This window comes from Sceloporus occidentalis, unplaced genomic scaffold (genome assembly GCF_023333645.1).
Source record: "Sceloporus occidentalis isolate IW3139 unplaced genomic scaffold, rSceOcc1.0.p SCAF_397, whole genome shotgun sequence".
Lineage (NCBI taxonomy): Eukaryota > Metazoa > Chordata > Lepidosauria > Squamata > Phrynosomatidae > Sceloporus > Sceloporus occidentalis.
Window position 1 is genome coordinate 118407 of NW_028317377.1, and position 7744 is coordinate 126150.

A 7744-nucleotide genomic window follows, 5' to 3' on the forward strand; every position below is an offset into this window, starting at 1 on the left:
TTTCAGAAAAACCTAATTCATATAGATTTTCCATACTTTCCCAGCACTTATAGGGAACATACTATAAGGTGTACATTATTCGTAGAATTTTTATGCTTAACGAGTTTGGGGGTTGTGAACGGGGGCAGGAGGGTTATACTTTTTAAATGTTGTGTTAGGGCAATGGGATGTATATATGTATATATATATATATTTTTTTTAATGCACTGTTATGAGTGCAGTATGGTTAGAGGTCCTCTTAGGGACCTCTTGAACATGTTATTAATGCCAGTAATGTCACAATGACATCACTTAGCTCACTTTATTTATTTTTATTATTTATTGTATTTGAAAAAAAATGTAAATCACTAACAATTTTTTTTTCTTTGTTTTGTTTTTCAGCATGGAAGGAGGGTGAGAAACATGATTTCTCACTCCTCCCTGCGATCCCCCTGCACCGATCACACTGCGTCTGTGCCTCATCAGAGCGATGGACCCTGCAGGGGATATCCTGTCCTCCAATTACCTTCGGGGTGACGGCAGCAGTGATGCAACCCGGAAGGGAATGCCAGATTTCAAAATGCCCGATTGCACGATCAGGCATTTAAAAATGTAACAGTTTGTGCCGGAAGCTGTAACATGAGATCGGACAGCAGAAAGCCGGCTGCTGTCAGGGTTAAGTCCAGGCTGTCAGCCCGTGTAGGGGCAGGGATGTGTCCCTGCCGCTGCAAGAAGGACAGGACGACATGTACATGTATGTGCTAAGGGGCATCTTGACACTTTTTTTTTTTTTTTTAGGGGCAAACCTGTACCTGTTAATCTGCTGATACTCAGGGTTTTTGCTACAGCAAGATTAGTAAATTTTGAACCAGTAGTGGTTATCGTGTATTAGATCTTCAGCCCCTACCAATGGAGCCGTTTAAGAACCCTACTCCCACTTTGTAGAGGGGAGGTCATCAGTGGTGGTCCAGCTGTGCTTCTTTTGGTACAGACCGTCATCACTTGTTTCCTCTGGTGTGTGACATCATATCCTGATCCATACAACACAGTGGCACAAGGGGGTGCACATGTGTCAGTTTACTTTAAAAATGCCTGAAACCTGCCTCGGAATGCAGGCCTAGGTCTAAAGTTGGCTCTACTTTTACCTACAGTATATGACCTGTTACCTCCTGATCACAAATTTTCTTTTTATAAATTGTCACAGTAGATGTTTTAACCCCTTGATTATAATTGATGTACCAGGCAAATCACAGAAATTGCTCAGCTCAGCTCGACATCAAAGCATTCAGCAACACCAAAAAGTCAGGGGCCCCGTTTGATTGATCCCAGTACTGTTTAAAAAGCCCCACTTGAAAGAGACATGCTGCCTCTAACAAGATGGCGGCGCCCATTCAAAATAAAAGACTTCCCAGAGGGTCAACAGACCCCAGCACACTAACCATTATGTGATCAGTAAAATAAAAAATTACAAATATAAAAGACCCCAGTGATGTCACCATTACATCATAAGTTTAACATTTTTTTTATTTTTATGAGCAAGTCCTAAAATTGGTGCTATACCTTCCCAAGATCCTAGCATCGAAACAGTTAAAATAGGAGCACTTAAAAATACCTGTGTGCAAATATGTTCCAAATAAGACATGGGGGTAGACTGATCAGATACCAGAATATCTTTGTTCAATGCATAAAAGTCATTCTGATCGTCTTTTGTATTTTATTTGCTAAAGACACTTCCAAATGCGAAATCCAGATTTTGCTTAAAGTAAAAGGATAGCCACTAAATTTAGACTTTTGTATTCATTGACTATGCATTATGAAGGGTCCAGCTTCATGGACTTCTGAAAATCCAACATTTGGTTGGAAGATAGATACAGCCTTGCTTGCTTCGTGTTTTTTTGTTCCACCTGGTTTTCCTGTCTAACAGTTTTATGAATCCCCACCTATGTAACTATAGAGTTTGTCAAACAGTTGTAGACTTCTTAGGATGCTATTTGGAGTCAGCAATAGATACATCCTTAAGGTCCAAATGGAATAACAGAGACGGTTATGTGCTTGGCATACTTCCTCTTGAGATAATGCTTTCAATATCCCTTTGAAACAGGGGAGGATATTAATAAAGAGCATTTCTGAACCACTTTATTAACCTACTTACCTATTAGCCAAACCTATAAAAACAGACTAGGCACTCTTGTATACTGACCGGGTTACCATGGTAACTTCTGAGAAATTATTTTGGTGATTCATTTGTATCTACAAGTTTAAGGACGATTATGGAAAAGAAGATAAAGGGAAGCAGCTTCTGTAGGTTTATGTGCTGGGTAGCGCAAGTCGTTTCTTGTTGGAAATACTTCATGCTTAGGTGTGGCTTAGCATTGAAAACTGGCTGGGGAAAAAAAGGTGAGGGAGAAGGCTATTATATGTATTATAGGTATTCTTAAAAAGAGGCATCTATTTCCTCATTCACTAGTAATATGAGCCTGAAATCCTGAGTGTTAAAAAGAGAAGTAATATGTGTGAAATTATCCGATGTTTTCAGTAGACCTGGTGGTCTTGGTGTAAAATATCATAATAATTTAACATTTTTTGAAGTTATGTCAGGTGATTATTAATTCCCAGGTTATCAGAAACTGCCATGCAGTCGTCTCATTACGTTGTAAATCTTTGTTAAAATAATTTAAAAAAAACAAGAACCTCAAAGTGATCCTATCTGCCTAATGTGTGTATACAACTCTGTGTATATGCAATCACCTTCCTTCTGGCCGTTAATTTTGGTACAGGTAATTTTACGACATCAAACAACTTCTGTATAATTATTACATTGTATATTACTACCGCCTAACTAATTTTACAAAACCGTCCTGTTGAATAAAGAAATCGGTTATATTGTGTTTACTAAAGCCTAAGCCTGGTAGAGACTTGGTATCCAATTTTCCAATGGTTCAAGTATGGTTGTAGAGCCACATTAAGAGAGACCCGCGTTTTAGTCTGGCACTATCTACTGGTTTGCAAAGTACACTTGGCTTTAACCGTCTGACCGATTTCAATGTCAGAGATAAGTTCAGGACTAGCATTACAATGTCTACAACTCACCCTTAGTCCTTTAATAAAAAGTTCTACTTAAATATTTGAACTTAATCCTCAAACTTAGTTTTGTCTGACATAACTGTGGCAATAAACACTCTGACCATGCTTGTCCGTGTTGTAGGGATTCGCTACACAGACTGCATATACTGCAAAAGCTGGGCACCACTTGCTCTACCTTAAACGTATTACTATATAGTTAACTATATAATGTACTGGAAGAGGCAGAAAGCCACAAGACAACAAAATTGTTTGCTCCTACTTACGGATACGTTTTCCAAAATGGGGTTTATTCTGAAAAGTGAGCCGGGATGAAAGGTTTCATCTCACCATGTGGGATCTTACTGTGCATAAAGTGTTAAATCTTCAAACAGAAAGTCAGAATTATTCAGAGGCTTGTATCTCATGATTTCTCTTCATTCTTGGACAGAATCCAAGTACTGTTGGCTAAATCTGCACAAATCACCCATTCAAATTTGCAAAGCAAAGGGAAGCTCTGTCATGGTTTCAACCCCAGTTCTGATGGGCAGAATCTTTTTAAGTGTAAGCAGTGCAGTTTTACCAAGCCGATTCATCTTAATTCTAGTAATACTGGAAGTTCCGTTAGGACTGGTGCCCTGCGTGTTGCCTCAATACAGCAGGTAATCCTATGTGTTTTAGCCATCAATTACTGAAGCTTCATGTTTATTCAAAGTACTTTTTTTTTTTTTTTAAGAGATTTGAATGTTTGGATTTTAGCTCTGATAATTTCTTCTATATTGTTTTGTTTCTTCTTCATTCTTTCTTAAAAATGGATAAGCTTCATGTAATTGTTGCCACCCACTAAATTTGGATTAAGCACAGGCACAAAACGTCTGGCAAAATGGAAAATTGGCCATTTACAGTTTCTCTCTATCCCACCCAAACTATTTAATCAATGTTCTCTTAAGTCTCCCCTCTCTCATATGAATGTACTAACGACATATACAAACAACCTGGCACAGGAACCAATTGATCTCCAGCCCCATCTTCAAATCAAGACAGGAATATATACCACATTCAGCTTTTATATTTCCAGGGATGGAACCAGCAGACACAAGACTTGCTTCTATTATGGCTATTTATTGACATACACTGAAGATGCAAGTAACATTAAGGCAACTGCTCTCAATGACTATAGATCAGTATGTTAATGTACACTATATGGGCAAAAGTATTGGGACATCTGACCATTACACCAACAGGGACTTTGATGACATCGCATTCTAAATACAACTTTGTGGGAGCAGCTTGGGGAAGGCCCTTTTCTATTTCAGCTTGATTCTGCCCCAGTGCACAAAGCAAGGTACATAAAGACATGGTTGGACGAGTTTGGTGTAGAAGAACTTCACTGGTCACACAGTCACCTGACCTCAACCCCATCCAACACCTTTGGGATGAACTGGAACAGAGATTGTGAGCCAGACCTTCTTGTCCAACATCAGTGCCTCACCTCACAAATGTTCTACTGGATGAATGGGCAAAAATCCCCACATAAACACTCCAAGATCTTGTGGACAGCCTTCCCAGAAGAGTGGAAGCATCAAATTACAACAAATACCAACAATAAATCCATATTCAATATCCCCCTTGTTCACACACAGGAAAACTATCACACAGAAAAGAAATAGCTTGAATCATTTCCACTGAAGCGGACATACTTTCCTGGTGGCTTGCTGAACACCACTACTTTAGATGTTGATACACAATTTTTTACTGCTATTCAAGATGAAGAAATGTTAGTTTGCTTTACTGGTAGCTGCCTCCTGACCTTAATGAAGAAGCACTAAATCTTCTCAAAGTGCCACCTGGTGCCAAAATATGCTGTACTTACTTGATATGACATTGCAGTTGTTGGACATACAGTATCTCACAATTTGTAAAAACATTTATTATATCTTTTCATATGACAACACTGAAGAAATGACACTCTGTTACAGTGTAGCAGTGTCGTTTCTTCAGTGTTGTCACATGAAAAGATATAAAATATTTACAAAAATGTGAGGGGTATACTAACTTTTGTGAGATACTGTATATACGTGTTGAAGATATTAAATGCACAGATTAAAGCATGTAGCTAACTACCTGAGGAATATGAACTACTTCAAAGGTTAGAATTAGCCTCAAAAAAGCTTTGCCACAAAGCAGATGCAGATGACCCGTGCTCTCAGCAGGAGTTTGCTCTACCCCAGTACTGCAGTCTTGGTGACTCATACCACTGATCTGATTAAAGCTGCTTGTAGAGATACGAACGAGGGAGATCATGTGTGTCTGAAGCTTTGTTGCTTCATAAAGACCTTTACTAGACAGAGCATAGATCCCATATTCTATTTTAATGAGTGTACCTGGCACTTTGAGGCCTACAAACATTTCAGACGTACAACTTACCTTCATCCAAATTCTTTTGTTCATATAATAAAGCAATAGAAGCCAGAATGAGACAATACCTGGGCATTAGAAGTTTGGTATGCAAACGGTTCACAGCCCTTGTAAATAATGTACAATATCCGTGTGAATCATACTTCTAATTACCCCATTTGAGATGGAAACCTAAACACAGTATAGGAGCACCATGCCCACATAACTGATGAAAAGGCTGACAAGGGACACTTCGTTGACACTCCAATATTTCAATGATATGGCATTAAGTAAGTTCAGGGTACCTCCCTTTAGCATAGTGCCCAGTGTTTCTACTACATAAGAGGTATATGCTTATGGATCTCTTAGGCTTGAGCTATGAAAACAGAGAAAGGTGTTTGCAAAAGCCCTCATTCAGTATTCAGGTACTTATCCCCTCCATGGCCTGTTTTTCAAATTTGTAGCCTCCGTGTCCATGGCTGTTTTAAGATTTACTGTACCTACACTAATCATATATAGTTTTTTTCAGGACATGAAAGGCTTTCTTTAGATACCATTAGTTTGGTGAAATATAAAAACACTTTTCCTGAAATTTTAATATTTCTCCTTAGTTAAATACTCAATGTTTTTTGTACTAATTATTCTACAATATGTTTTCTTATTTTTGTATGTTGGGGAAGGTGTTTTTAGTATATATTTCTAGCGAGAGGGGCATGAGGTGTTTGGGCACCTATTTTCATAATGTTTATTAAAAATATATATTATAGGTTTTTTTTGGAACTGGATGGTTCCTCTTATGGAGTCATGGTGACATCACAGAAGTCTATTTTAAAATGTATTTTATATTATTATTATTATTTTTGATTATATTTACAGGGTTCCATTGCCCTTTATTGCTGATCACAGTACCCATGATTAGATATGCAACTGGTGGAACTTCCGGACAAGTAATGGAATAGAGATGCTAGATTTGCCATTTTTAATTTTAGCTTTGATCGGAAAACTCTTAAACTGAATATCTCAACAATTACACTGGTTGACAAATAAAACACTAATTATATATGTTTTAGTACAGGATTTTAGAGATTCTTAATGCCGCAATGGAGTTGAATCAAGGAGCTGCAAGTAGTTTAGAAGAAAAAAGTTTTCAGTATAGGGCTCTTGAAACAGCTGTGTTGCTCACTGTACACGTCTGTTAGTTTCACCAATGGCCTATATAACAGAAAAGGGTAAAAAGTCATAGTAGTCCAAGAGAAATTGGAGTCAGACTGCGACACCGTGTATGTTACCAATTTAGAAAAAGAGCCACATAGGTTTTTAGGAACCTTAGCTCTACGTTCCTCAGACGTAATGAGCATAGTATAGTATAGTATAGCACACCAAAACACTCAATCTATTCCCCCCAGTATAGTGCAGCACACCAAAACACCCAATCTATTCCCCCAGTATAGTGTAGTACTCCATAACACCCAATCTATTCCCCCCAGTATAGTGTAGCACCCCATAACACCCAATCTATTCCCCCAGTATAGTGCAGCACCCCATAACACCCAATCTATTCCCCCAGTATAGTGTAGTACTCCATAACACCCAATCTATTCCCCCCAGTATAGTGTAGTACTCCATAACACCCAATCTATTCCCCCCAGTATAGTGCAGCACCCCATAACACCCAATCTATTCCCCCCAGTATAGTGTAGCACCCCATAACACCCAATCTATTCCCCCAGTATAGTGCAGCACCTCATAACACCCAATCTATTCCCCCCAGTATAGTGTAGCACCCCATAACACCCAATCTATTCCCCCAGTATAGTGCAGCACCCCATAACACCCAATCTATTCCCCCAGTATAGTGCAGCACCCCATAACACCCAATCTATTCCCCCAGTATAGTGCAGCACTCCATAACACCCAATCTATTCCCCCAGTATAGTGCAGCACCCCATAACACCCAATCTATTCCCCCAGTATAGTGCAGCACCCCATAACACCCAATCTATTCCCCCAGTATAGTGCAGCACCCCATAACACCCAATCTATTCCCCCAGTATAGTGCAGCACCCCATAACACCCAATCTATTCCCCCAGTATAGTGCAGCACCCCATAACACCCAATCTATTCCCCCAGTATAGTGCAGCACTCCATAACACCCAATCTATTCCCCCAGTATAGTGCCGCACTCCATAACACTGTCTGTTTCCCACTATGGTGTAACATGCTTTATGTACTCCACGCAAGATTTGCTGTGCTCCGGTTATAACCCCCGTGACATTAGTTCACGCGGCCAAGTGACAGTGCAGGTCC